Source organism: Halichoerus grypus, chromosome 9 (assembly GCF_964656455.1).
Source record: "Halichoerus grypus chromosome 9, mHalGry1.hap1.1, whole genome shotgun sequence".
Taxonomy (NCBI): domain Eukaryota; kingdom Metazoa; phylum Chordata; class Mammalia; order Carnivora; family Phocidae; genus Halichoerus; species Halichoerus grypus.
In genome coordinates, this window is record NC_135720.1 from 17,070,345 (window position 1) to 17,084,988 (window position 14,644).

The 14,644-nt window shown below is 43.7% G+C and overlaps 1 long non-coding RNA gene across 1 annotated transcript; it reads left to right on the plus strand.

The window, feature by feature from the left end:
* The first annotated feature begins 1,467 nt into the window (after positions 1-1,467).
* Positions 1,468-13,950, plus strand: LOC144379035 (uncharacterized). Its single transcript, XR_013441056.1, has 3 exons — positions 1,468-1,844; positions 10,115-10,342; positions 13,790-13,950. It is a non-coding gene; the product is annotated as an uncharacterized LOC144379035 (long non-coding RNA).
* The last annotated feature ends 694 nt before the right edge of the window (positions 13,951-14,644 follow it).

A 14,644-nucleotide genomic window follows, 5' to 3' on the forward strand; every position in this document is an offset into this window, starting at 1 on the left:
CCTTTGGTATCTGGATCCTCTCTATTGTTTTTATTTTTCCCATTTCATTAATTTCTGCTCTTGTCTTTATTTCCTTTTCCTTTTTCTACTGTCTTTGGATGGATTATATTGTTTTAATCTCTTTGGATGGATTATATTGTTTTTCATAGTTAACTTCTTAAATTGCATGCTTAGTTCAGTAATTTTCAAATTGTCCTTTTTTTAAAAAAAAGATTTTATTTATTTATTTATTTATTTGAGAGAGAGAGAGAGTGTGTGAGCAGGAAGGGGAGAGGCAGAAGGAGAGGAAGAGAGAGCTCCCCGATGCGGGACTCAATCTCACGACCCTGAGATCATGACTTGAGCCAAAATCAAGAGTTGAGCACTTAACTTACTGAGCCACCAAGGGGCCCCTCAATTTCTCTTTTTTTAATATAAGTAATATAATGGTTATGTAAATTTAGGAAGTAAATTTTCTTCTCTGTACTGCTTCCCACCCCCTACTTGTCTGGAAGTTATATACCCTATAACCAGTCTTTTTGTAGCTCCCTTAGAAATTTTACTATGACTATCTAATTACCAAGTCTAATGTTACTATTTTATCCTTTTGAATAATCCAAGGATGTTTCTATGTTTTTCTTAAAATCACCTCTCAATCAATTTCCCCATTGTTGCCAGAAATTTAATTATGTCTTATTTCTCTTTTCCAGTCCCCACAAATTAAAGTTACTCTCTGATAGTGAAATCCTCACCACTTTGGGCCCCAAGTTAATTCTTTCAAGTCCTAAGAGAGTCCACTGACTTAACGCTGTCTTTCGTAACCGTAAAGAGTGTGGACTTCTGGTCCAAGCACGACTCGGAGGATACCACAACCATTGAAAACATCAGATTCATGAAATGATTGCTATTTCTGAGAACTGTTTATCTCAGACAAATTTTCCCTTGAGTGAGATGATCACACAAAGGCGACTCTCTCCCTCTTTCCTGTTTTCATACTCTGACACATACCGTGCTTTTTAATGAAACAACTCTAGGGGAATTTCCTAGTACCCGTGAAAGCCTGCTTTTTAAAATAAAATTAATGAAATATTTTCCCTTTTACTGGGATTCCACTAATTTCCACTGGTTCCCTTTCTTTTCCCTGTGGCTGAAGTCTTGAATCTTTATTAGCAAATAAAATCTTTGGGTAAGGCATGAGGTATGTGATACGTGAAAACAAAGCACCTCAGTGAATGGTGGAGACATGGGCTTTACTTGCCACGGTGCATTCCATGTGCTTCCTGGGAGTCAACATCTCAGAAAAACCCTGTAGAGACAACAGACTCTGAGTGGGCCAGTACAGCACCAGAAGGGCCAAGTGAAAGTTTATGATAAGAGAGAAGTATGAGTATTCTCTCTAAAAAGAGAGCTGTATTTCTGCAATGGGCCCTGCAGGGTCAAAGCAATTTAATTCTTTGTCCTTCCAGTCCTGCTGTAAGTGAAGAACCACTTGATTTCAGACTCAGGATGTGGGCAGAGACTTGACCCCTGGCTGCCCCACTCTGAAACCCGTGGCCTGACTCAAATGACCCTCTCAGTGGCTTCCCAGTAAACTACATTAGGCTCTTCTGAGTTTGGTCTATCCCAAAGCTAATTCCACGCCAACTCCATAAAACGGGCGGGGAAAACAAGCCAGTCTGTGACGGGATGCAAATCTCACCTATGATATTGGAAGGCTACCACCCGGCCCCACTGCAGAGGCAGCGTGGATTCCCTGCCAAAGTCCTGGGAGAGAAGACAAGGGAACTCTGGAAGATGATTGACCAAGTTGAGCAACAAAGTGACCGTGATGACTTCCGACTGAGAAAAAAAATGGGGCAGAAAAAGTTAGTATGTGAACACTGAATTTCGTTTGCAAAGTCTATATGCAAAATGGTCTTTTCAGTTTTTTAGAAGCCATGAAATGAGCTTTTCTAAGATAAATAACCATCTTTTTGTTCAATAATGGGGAAATCTCTTCCATAAATATGCAAGAGGATTTTCCTCTCTCTCTTTGAGAATTCACTGCTTAGAATATCTCCAACTGCAACCTGTGAACATTAGTGATATTAAGCTATTTTGCTTCATCACCTAGTGTTTTAAGTTTTACTTTCACTTCTTGAATGGGACCTGCTTTATCCACTCTGTCAGGTGGAGGTTTGGGGCATAACTTTTGGAAACCTGTCCAGAGTCCTTCAGATTCCTTTTAGATCTCACCTTTTCCTAAGATCAAGGGCTGCTGTATTCAACAAATTTTTCTTTCAATGTCTCAAATAGAAAATGCATGTTTAGTTTTCCAAGGTATGCTTTTGACAGTATACTTTTTTGCTTTTGACATAATAATCAGTTCAAAATATTTCAGTGTTTTGTGAGAGTATAAACTTTATAATTTTACAGATGTTCATGTATGTCCTTTGTTTTAAATTATATTAATATTTGTCCAATGTCAACTAGGTGCCAGGCATTGTTGTAAGTGTTTTACATATCTTATTTGATCTTCACAATAGCCCCACTGTCATTATTTCCATTTTATGTGTGGGGGAGTCCAGGCACAGAGAGTTTTAGTGACTTGCCCCAAGTCACACAGCTGGTAAGGCTGGACCCATGGTCCAAGAGCAGGCATCTGCCTCAGCTGCCCACCTCCTCACACTCTGCTCTGATACCTCTCTGGCCAGATGTGCTCTGTATTTCACCTGTTTCCCAGGCTCATACACATGTGGAAGCTGCATTACGTTCTAAAAGCCACTAGAACATTATGCTAAGTCCAGCAAGCAGGACACACATACGGTATCATTCCACTTCTATGAGGGACCTGGAGCAGTCGAATTCATACAGGCAGAAACTAGAAGGATGGTTACTGGGTTGGGGGGGGAAGGGGGAGGGGAGGATGAGGAGTTGTTTAATGGGTACAGAGTTTCAGTTTTGATGAAAGGAATTCTGGAGGGGCGCCTGGGTGGCTCAGTCGTTAAGTGTCTGCCTTCGGCTCAGGTCATGATCTCAGGGTCCTGGGATCAAGCCCCACATCGGGCTCCCTGCTCGGCGGGAAGCCTGCTTCTCCCTCTCCCACTCCCCCTGCTTGTGTTCCCTCTCTCGCTGTGCCTCTCTCTGTCAAATAAATAAATAAAATCTTTAAAAAAAAAAAAAGAAAGGAATTCTGGAGCTGGATGCTCTGATGGTTGCTCAACAATGCAGATATACTTAATGCCAGTGAACCGTGCCTTTAAAAATGGTGAAAATGTTAAAGTTTACGTTACTTATATTTTGCAACAATAAAAAATGCAAAAAAAACCCCAAAAGAAACCCAAAACCCCAACAACCCCCAAACAAAACCTCGCTAAGATTCTCTTCAACAGGCCAGTGATTCAGTGAACAGGGAGTATCCACCTGTCACTAGGAGCTGCCAGGTTATGGAAAAATTGTGTTCAAGTTCTTTGAACACTTCAGAATAAGTTGGAGATTGATTTGAAGATGCTTATAATTTGGGAAAGTATGTGTGGATCAGATTCCGTCGTACATATTTCTCTGTAGTGTTTCAAGATGGTTCTGTGTACTGGGGGGCAAAGAGACCTGAAGAGTGCCTGGCCCAGATGTCAGGAGACCCATGGCCATGCAGCTCCTTCCCTGCTCTGGGAGCACGGGGCCAGGCTTGTCCTCAGTGGTGTCCAGGCTCAGCTCTGCAGTGGCTCTCCCATCGGTGCTCCAGCCCGTGGCTGTTTTTGCTTCGGAGAGATGGTCTGTGGTTGCTGTGTACTCCCAGCCCGGCTGCCTCCCTGGCCCCCGTTGCCAGCCAATGTCATTTCTCCTTAGTCCATAACCTAAGCCAATAGAATATATTCTTGAATGTTCTGCCTCCACCATACTCATGTCATCAGGCATGGCGGCACTTCACAGAAACCACTGGTTCCGTGCCAGGACCCAATTAACAGATGAGGAAGCTTCCTCCAGTTTCTCCAGAGGAAAAGAGGATGCCCAAATACTCCTCTCATAGGTCACTAAATGTTTGATTCACAGCATTTTTCTCAATTTGTAGTTATAGACCTGTGTCATTTTTTTTAAATATACAAATAACTCTTGAATGTTTATGTGACACGTGAAACATGTAATGCAATGCCGGTTAAACTAATCAGACCATTGCTCACCTATCGGATTGTATGCTTTGCTTTAATGTAGCTAGATAGTCAGCTCCACACCTATTTTGTTCCTAAAATCACTCCAGCAATGGGGCGCCTGAGTGGCTCGGTCGGTTGGACTGCCGACTTGATTTCTGCTCAGGTCATGATCTCAGGGTCCTGGGATCGAGCCCCACATTGGGCTTTGCACTCAGCGGGGAGTCTGCTTAGGGTTTCTCTCTCTCCCTCTCCCTCTGCTCCTCCCCCACCCCTGCTCTCTCTCTCTCTCTCTCTTTCTCCCCCTAAAATAAATAAATAAATCTTAAAAAAAAATCACTCTGGCAAGAAGCACAGTGCTAGTATGTAGTCGGCATTTCACAAACATTTGTAGAATGAAGAAATGAATGACATGACTTTTCCAAGGTCGCATTGTTAATAAGTGACAGGTTGAAGAGGATCCAACAAGGACCCTATAACACATCTCTTCCTTGTGCCCTATGTTTTTTTTTTTTTTAAGATTTTTATTTATTTTTTGACAGAGAGAGAGAGACAGCGAGAGAGAGAACACAAGCAGGGGGAGTGGGAGAGGGAGAAGCAGGCTTCCCTGCCGAGCAAGGAACCCGATGCGGGACTCGATCCCAGGACCCTGGGATCATGACTTGAGCCGAAGGCAGACGCTAAATGGCTGAGCCACCCAGGCGCCCCGTGCCCTATGTTTTGAAAATTGCCCACGCACGTATATATACACACACACTCACATACACACAAAGTCACATATGACATATTTAAGAAACTAGGGCATGAGGAAAAGGCTGGAAAAGGAGGTCTTGTACCCCCTAAGGGAGGAAGCACACACGGGGAAGGACACCCTTCCTTCACTGATCTTCATCCTTCGCAGATGGGCAGGAGGTGTCAGAGAAGATCCATGCCAGCCTCCAGCGGAGGCTCTTGAGCTGGCAGTCCTCCCTCCCAAGATGGGGTGATGTCTAGAGTCAGGGAGTCAGTCACTGATTCACCTCAGCCTGTTCACACGCCCCCTCACTAATGCACATACCTACCTATTAACACGCACACTGAGACAGGTGACACTCAGCCCCCCCGTCTAGACGTGCACACACACAGACACATGTATATGTACTCCTACACACCCACATTCTCACACACAGACACATGCTCTCATACACAACTTCACACTCATGCCTGGGCGTGCACACTCCACACATGCACACACACACACACAGTCACACACACTTGCACGTGGGTGAGTCTGAAAAGGCTATTTTTGTGCTTTCTGAGGCTCCCTAAGACTCTTAGAATTAGTTTCAAATTTCTTGGCTTGGCATTTGGGACCTGCCACATGGAATCCCAACATGTCTTTCCAGTCTTTTCTGTTCCCACACCTCTCTCTCTCTAACCTCCATTAGGAGTTCAGTGGGTGATAGCTGGGACTATGCTGGTTGGCAGGGAGGCTGTGAGGTGGAAGGCCAATGCTGGGATCCCTGTTTTTTATCTACACCATTGAGGCCTTCCATCCCTGGTACATTCCTGAGGGCTGTCTAAGGAACAAGCTCCCATTAGGACCCTTCCTACCTTTACTCAAGCTTTTGCCCTGATCCTCTCCAAACTACTTTTGAAATCTGAACTTCAGAATATTTTGTGCATCTGTCCCCAGTCCCTTGAGAGCCCTTCTCAACCCCAGGTCTCTAGATCCTTCCCTCGTGCCACATACCAGCCTTGCACTGAAGTTACCTGGCTTACTTTCCTCATCTTGTCTTAAATACTGGAGACTAGGTTGGTGAAGTGTTGTATTTGCCTGTGTTGTTTCAAAGAGTTTAGAAAGATACCTTGCACAAATCAGGTGCTCTAAAAATTCATGTACTCATCTATGGTATAAAAAGAGGTATATTTTTTTGGTCAGGAAATTCATCCACAGTTATCTAGCTCACTTGATAACATTGTGTGTTGAAATGATCTAAGACAACCATTTAGGTGTGAGTATTATCCAATGAGGATAAAACACTAAACCAAAAACTCCTTCCTGTGTCAGTTGACATGAGGAGCTCTTCTGCGGGCTGGTCCCAGGGGAACAAGATCCTGGGCCAAAGGGATATGCTAGGTGTCAGGGAAGAGCCAGTTTCCGGGATCCTAGTTTTTGGTAGGATGCTGGAGGGCACAAAATAAAAGCGAGAATGTTCTAGAAAAAGGCATGCCCACAGGGAAGAGGACAGAAAGAAAGATATAAAGGTTCAAAAGACCATTTCTCTTAATTAAAAATTTTGCCTTGGTTCAGCATGCCAAGCCAAAGGGTCAAAATTGAATTTAAGAGATTTATGCAAACGGATTGCCATTGCACTTTCTACGTATTTGTTGAAGTACAAATTGTTTCATCTGAACAGTCCAGTGATTGTTGCTTCTGTGTCATTATTATTAAAATGAGGCTCCCATATGAATAGCATATCAACTTTGTGTAAGCTATCATGGGTTATGAGCTCTTAAGAGGAAAATGTCTATCCAAGTGAAAAAATATTATTCTTTTTTTTTTTTTTTTGAAAAAATATTATTATTGCTACTTTATTACTTTCAAATTCAGCTGAAGCTTTGTGTTCGGGCCATTGGGACATTTTACAAGTGTTGCTTTGATCTCTACATTATTTATTTCCATATCAGTGTGAGTGTTTTTCCTGGGGAATCTCTAGTTTCTGGCTCAGGGGTTCTTTGGCAGCACAGATGCTTTGTCAGAGAGTGGGGCCCTGGGATTTGCCATTTCAGTTCAACATGTAGACTTACCTTTGAAGGCTTAAAAACTATCCAAGGCGGGGGGAGGGGGGGAGCTGGGGAGGAAAAGAGTTATTTTTTTCCTCCTACCTCTGAGTCCAATTACCTAATAAAGATTCATCATTCCTTTTGTCCGAGGAGCTCTGTGACCTAATTTTGCTCCTTGCCTCGTTTCAGATATCGCAACCCATTTTTATGCATTCAGCTTTCCTAATGAAATCCACATGTCTTAAATCAATAAAGCCATTGTTCAGCTTCCTTTCCTATTTCTATAGTGCTTTTTGCCTGGTCTATTTTGTTTGCATACTTGTTTGTAGGAAATATGGCTCTTTATCTAGAATTCCCCCTTTTGGAGGGGTCTTTTTCTTATCTTTCCTTTTAATGATGATCAGTTTGTTCATGGGCAGCTATTAAACGTACAGTTCTTTCTTTAATGGGCTAGTCTAGAGGAAATTTTGTTTATACAGGTTTTCTTTCTCATTAATTGTTTGTTTTGGATAGGTTAAGAAATTAACAGTGAGAAACTCAACATCTTTGTTCATTATCTTTGTATACATGTAGGATGTACAAAACCCCTGTGTAAACTTCAGAAACAGCTTTTATTGCCCGTTAATGCTCTATCTTTTCCCCAGAATCCCCAGTCTGTCCCTTCTTCCATTCAAGAGCCAGGCATTACTGAGTATGTAGATCCTTTTTACATTTTTTTTTTTATTTGACACAGAGAGAGAGAGAGAGATATCACAAGCAGGGGGCGGGGCGGGGGGGGGGCAGAGGGAGAGGGAGAAGCAGGCTCCAGCCCAGCAGGGAGCCTGATGTGGGGCTCGATCCCAGGACCCTGGGATCATGACCTGAGCCGAAGGCAGACGCTTAACCGACTGAGCCACCCAGGCGCCCCTCTTTTTTACATTCTTGAAGTCCTCCAGATCATATCGAGACCCTCTTTAGTAGCTTTCTGCTCCTAATGAACTGTAAACCAATGAAAGTTGCCAATGGACAGTCAGGCTCCTCGGCAAGAAACATTTTATTTACCTGAAATCCAGGACTTCAAAATAGAGACCTACCCATAAGCCCCAGAGTTGGTACTAAAAGGTGTTTTCTTCTGGAGTAGCTCTCTCCAAGTCTTCTCATAAATTCTAAATACTCTCTATCCCATCACTGACTTTCAACAGTTGGGCAAGGGCTAGCCCAGCAACATCTCCTGTGATTCCTTCAGAAATCTTTCCTTTTTAAAATTTTTTACCTCTCTAAGTTATCATGGCAGAAAGCGTGGGCCATAATAGCAAGCAGGCCCTTGAATACGGAAGATGATGATGATGATGATGATGATGATGATGATGATGATGATGGAGAAACACCAGGCCCCATTTAGTAGTTAAAACATTGATATTGGGCCATTTTACTCTCCCAATTCTCTTGGATTCAACCTTGCTAATGGGAAAGATAGAAGAAGGAATAAATAAATGGTGGATCCCAATGTTCAGACATGCTCCATGATCTTATTCTTTTTTCTTTTTTCATGGTCTTTCTTGGCCTTTTTCGAGGTTCCTGTTCATGCCTCTTTTTCTCATTGTAAGCATCTTGCCAGAGTCATGGCAACTCTTCCCCACCTATCTCCTTTTCTGCATTTTAAGTCGTATCCTAAGTGTGGAAAAATGTCTTTTTACCCCCTGAAAAGCTCTACTGTTACTATTCTGGACTTGTTGTGAGAAGGTGAACTTAGCATTAAATCCCCACATGTAGCATATTTAGCTAGCTAGCCACTTTAATAAACAAAAAGAAATATTCAAACCCACCCATAACTGCTTTATAATCATGTTTCCTTGAGGGGAAATAGTTGAAAGGCAAAGCAATGAACACAACTGTTCTGCTTTGTCCACCCAAGAAGCGCCATCAGCCTCTAGGACAGCAGTTTCCTTCAAGGAAGACAGAGAAAGGGAGAATCCCGTTCTGTCTACTGTGGCCAATGGTGGCTGCCAAACCCCTTTTCTGTCTTCTACATCTCTCCCTCTAGACTCTTCATTCTTCTGAAACATTTCCTCTTCAAAGTCTAGAATTATTTCTCAGTCACTTCTGCAAACTCGTTCTGCACACCAATTTGAAGTCCGTTAGACATGCAAACATTTCCTGTGGGCCGGCACTCTTTGGCTCTTTCGAATTTTCTTCTGGACCTGAGTAGTTAAGAAGAGCAAGAAAGAGGCATCTGGAAACCGAGCTTGGATTCACTGGGGCCGAATGAACTTTAATTAAAAAGGTAACACCGTGTTCAGAAAGCGGACAGAGGTCCCTGGTGTAGGGTTCCAGACATTCTGCCTCTGGCTGGTGACAGCACAAGGGGGTGCTCTTTGAACAGCGATTCCGAGCATTATCCAGGGATGCACTGAGGACTGAAGAAGTGAGCGAAGAAGCTCCGGAGCTGCATGTGACCAGCTGGTCATACCTTTGTTGATGTGGTCGTGATTTACTGGCTGGTTCTGCTGTGATGATGTTATGCCTGAGTTATACGTGGGTTTGAGATGCCTTAAAAGAAAACAGGTCATGTATCAGGTCAAGAATAGCAAAAATTAAAAAAAAAAGTTTCGTTTTGATTGCCAGTACCGTGTTGACAAAGCTTTTCCAGCTTTGTTCTGACTCAGCATGAGGGGGGTGGTCTGCGGCAGGTATGGAGAGGGAAGTGGCAGCAAGAATTTTGGCACTTGGGATCTTACTCCTTCTACTACCAGAGGAGGAAGTGACCGAGAGGCTGAGGACTTCTCTCCTGAGTCCCAGATCTGGTTCAAGCTTCTTACTCCTCGTTCTCTTTTCTGGGGGTCCTTTGGTGACCATCGCGACATATCCAGTCTCGCCCCACAAGCTCAGTGGAAAAGATGAGTGAAGAGACAACCAAAGATGTGGCTCAAAAAAGAGAACGAGGACACCCATGCAGCACATTCCCACGGAGTTTAGCCTCTGCCTGTCGGCTGGGAGGCCTTGAGCAATTCCCAGCCTCTCAGGATAATGGTTTCCTCACATGTTTTTCTAGAACAGGGATGATAAAGCGCTGTTGTGAGGATTAAATGAGATAACACATGAAAAGCACTTGGCGTATTTTCCTGGCACATATCAAGTTCTCCATAAATGTCAGCTATTGTTATTAAATTATATATAATCTCTTTATTTTCCCACTAAAAGTTCCATTCCTTCTAGGGTAGCCCAATACCATGTATCTCTAATGATTCCACTTTATCTTTATCTAGGGATCCTCCCCCGTGGGACTCTCTGAGCGTCTCTTGAAGACAGAGTGTGTGGTTTTTTGGGAAATAGAGGCATCCCAGAATCAGAGAATGATGAGTCCAGAAGGAATCTTGACCATCTTCCCACACCTGGAATTCAGAGATGGAGCCAGAAGCGGACAAGAAGAAGATCTTTAGTGTCCCTCAGTAGTTGTGCGGGTTGATAGAAACTTTGATAAAACCACAAAGAAGGTGGGTGATTTGGGGGTCTTCCTGCCCTGTTATCCTCTCTGACTTCAGCAGCTCTCCCCTTTCCTGGCACCCAGGGCCCACCTCAGTGTGTAGTCCAAGGTGGACCCTGGGCTTTTTCCTGGGCTCATTAAACCTTCATTCCCTGGGGTAAGCATCCTGGTTGGGTTTTAGGAGATTATCCGATTCTGGTGATTTACACCGTTAGGAATGGCTGATGCATGTGACCACACGGCAGTATTTACATTTTAAAAGGGAAAGCTATTAATCAAGATTATGGGAGTATGTGGTGCAATTTTTAGTCTGGAGGACTTTTTACTTTCCACCGATATTTCAGAAAATCAGGAGCTCCTGATCAGGTACCCCATTTTGTGGAATGTTGGCCACCAATCACCGATTCCGAGAGAGCCTTCTCCCCTCAGCCCATGCTGAGTTTTCTTAAAAAGATATTCAGAGGAGAGGGTCCTAGAGTGCCCCACATAGCTCTCTCCCTGACTGTTCAATAATTCTCACTGTCAGGACATTTCTCCCGGATCAAAGCTAAATCCTGTCTGTGCTGTTTGATCCATTCTATTTCCCCCTGTCCTGCCCTCAGTGGAAACAGAAAACAGCTGATGACCAACCGTGCCTTGCACACAACAAAGGATTCTGGCCTCTCAGGAGGCTTGATTTAAAGGTCACTTGCTAGAGCAGCCGCCCCCAGTACAGACCTCTGGGGCCCTCACTTGGAGGGTTGGGCCGGTCTCTCAAGCTTCAGAGAAAGCAGGAGCACCATCCTACACCAGTTTTATGTCATTGCTGTGAGTGTGACAAATCCTGTGTTTAACTTGGGCGAGCTTCAGAAGGTTCTCCTTGTACCACATTCCACCGAAGAGCCTGCCACAAAAGGCCCGCACGTGAACCCTGTTAACATTCTCCACAGCCTCGCAGATCTCCCGAATGTAGCCAACAAAGTAGCCGCTGTGGAGGACATGGAGAGCGTCACCGTTGTCAAAATGTAGTATTCATCCATTTATTACGGGGGTGGGGGGTGTATGGATCGTGCTGACACACAAAATTGCAGGGCCCAAACTCTGTGTCTCCTCATTTAGGTTATTCCGTGTTTCAGGGAGCACAAAGCCTTCACCAGCTTGGTGAAGGAGGGGAGACTGTTTTAATTACTGAATGGATTCAGGACTCTCACTTTAAAGTGGCCGTAGTACAAGTGTGTACCCATGTGTTCTTGCCAATACAACAAAAACATATTGCTCTATCTCTAAATTCACTATCTTAAGACAAAAATAAATTTCCAGGGGCGCCTGGGTGGCTCAGTCGTTAAGCGTCTGCCTTCGGCTCAGGTCATGGTCCCAGGGTCCTGGGATCAAGTCCCACATCGGGCTCCTGCTCAGCTGGGGGCCTGCTTCTCCTTCTTTCCCTGCTCCTCCCCCCACCTGTACGCTCTCTCTCAAACAAATGAATAAAATCTTTTAAAAAAATAAATTTTCCAGGTTTTTTTACCTTGCAAGTTTATCTTTGCTGTGCTATCTACTGCTTTTCAAGTGGGATCTAGGTACAGGTATGAAATGCCAGAGTGTAACTCATAAGGAGAAAAATGAACATTTACTGAGCATGTGTTCCAAATATTTGATGCATTTTAACTTTTTTAAGCTTCTCACCAACGCTGTGAAGTAGGCGCTGCTATAACCCTCATTATATAGATAAGGAAACTGAGGCACAGAAGGATTAAGAACTTGCTCTAGGTCATCTGTTAGCAAAAGGCAGAGGCGAGACCTGAATCCAGACGGGTCGCTTCCAGAGCCCAGACCCTCAGCCACAGCATGACAGGACCTCTCCGCCCGAAGCCATGAGTCGAGCATGGCCATCTCTCTGAAGGGTCATGTTGCTTGATGGTGAATAATTCAGCACATTATTTTTTACAGTGATAAAACAGATATGGAGTCTTATGCAAACATACAGCCTCAAAGACATTTGTAGTGTGCAGTGAATCGTCTCGGGCTGCACCCTGGGGGTGAGGGTCCGTACCTCCTCTCCTCCATGTCTGGGACACACATTCAGGGACAAAAGGAAGGGACACTGTGGTGTCCCTTATCTCTGCCTGGTTTCAGTTGTCCCTCACCGAAGCCATAGGCCAGAAGTCAGATGTCAGATGGCGATAATAGAATTTCTAGCCATTTTTCTTGGACTTTTGCTCTATCTCCTTCCCTTCCAGCAATGTCAAGGGTAGGTCATGCTACTGTCCTCACCTGCAGGACAAGAAAGGAGCATTTCCTTAGACACTGGGACCAACATCCCAGAAGTAGGGGCTGTGTGCGGTCACCGGCTAGTTGCTTCCTGTGCCCTTCCTGGGGTCCTGTCCTTCTGATGCCCCACCCCTGGGTGGGCTACACTTCCTCCCCGGTATTCTGCACACATGTGCTTAGCTCTAGCCTAGCTGTTTGCCGATGATATCATGAAACTGGGCAGAAGTCAAAAGCTGAGCTCCTTTTACCATTTAAAGCACCAGAGATGGGCTCAATGTTTGACTGAAGGAGAGTCTTTTCAGATCTTGAAATGTGTCCACGCCACACTTAATCTCCTTTCTGGGACTTAGGAGCACAGGAGAGTGGGATCCTATCAGCTTCTCCTTTGTGGCCCATTTGTAAGGACAAGCCAGCACACAGTTGGGCGGATCTCTTCTGGATAGACTCTGAGTCCTACCGAGGGCGATCCTCCATCTCTCATTGAAGGGTCCGGTGAGCAGCAAGTTTACGTCAGCAAAACAAGCTCACTCTATTGATGTCATTGTTTTATTCCTTTCCTTTCCATATTGGATGATTACAAACCAAACTCTAAGAAAGGCTGTCTTCCTAAAATGCACCAGGATCACAAACAGCATGCCGAACCAGAGTCTATCTCGAGAATTTTCTCCTGGTACTGTTGGCATGAGCTTTTTCCTTCTCATTTTTTTTTTTTTTAAATTGAACTTTCTGAAAAAACTGCAGATTCTCATGCAGTTGTAAGAAACCACACAGAGAGATACTGCATACCCCTCGCCCATTCCCCCCAATGGTGACATTCTACAAAACTGGGGTCCAATATCACAGCCAAGATATCCATAGTGACAGTCAAGATACAGAACATTTCCAACAGCACAAGATCCTTCATGCTGAAATTTTATTTTTTTTAAAGATTTTATTTATTTATTTAGAGAGAGAAAAAGAGAGAGAAAGCATGAGCGGGGGAGAGAAGCAGAGGGAGCGCGAGAAGCAGACCCCCCGCTGAGCAGGGAGCCCGATGCGGGGCTTGATCCCAGGACCCCGAGATCATGACCTGAGCTGAAGGCAGACGTTTAACAGACTGAGCCACCCAGGAGCCCTTGTGTTGAAATTTTAGAGCCAAATTCACTTCCCTCCCTACTGCCCCATGCCAACGATTAATCTGTTCTTCGTTTTTATGCTTTTGTCATTTCAGTAATGGTATCTATGGAATCACGTATAGGATTGAATTGTTCACTCAGCCTAATTCTCTAGAGATTCATCCAGGCTGTTATGTGTATCAGTGTTCATTCTTTTTTATTGCTGAGGAGTATTCCACGGTAAGAGGGTACCACAGTTTGTTCAACTAGTCGCCCACCGGAGGACATCTAGGTTTTTCCAGCTTGGGGCTATTATGAATAAAGCTGCTATAAACATTTGTGCCAGGTTTTTGTGTGAACGTGTTTCATTTCTCTGGGATAAATGCCCAGCGGCCTCATATGGTAGTTGCAGGTTTATTCTTTTTAAGAAACTGCTGTTTTCCAAAGTGGCTGTACCATTTTGCACTCCCACCGGCAATGTATGAGTAATACAGTTTCTCTGCATCCTTGCTATCCTGATAAGTGTGTTTTAATTTGCATTTCCCCCATGGCAAAAGATGCTGGACATCTTTTTGTATGTGTATTTGTCATCTGTAGGTCTCTTCTGTGAAATCTAGCTTCATGTGTTTTGTCCATTTTCTAATGAGATTTTTTTTTTTACCGTTGAATTTTGAGAATACTTTATATATTTGAGAGACTAGTCCTTTGTTGGATATGTGGTTTTCAAATATGTTCTCACCATTGGTAGCTTGTCTCTTCATTTTCTTAATTTCGTTTTTGATAGTGCAAAAATTTTCAGTTTTAATGAAATCCAATGATCTATTTTTCTTTTATGAATTGTGTTTTTTTGGTGTTAAGTCTAAAAAGTCTTTGCCTAGCTCTTAATCTCAAAATCTTCCTGTACTTTTTTCCTAAACATTTTATATTTTTACATTTAAGTCTGTGATCCCTTTTGAGTTTATTTTTGTAGA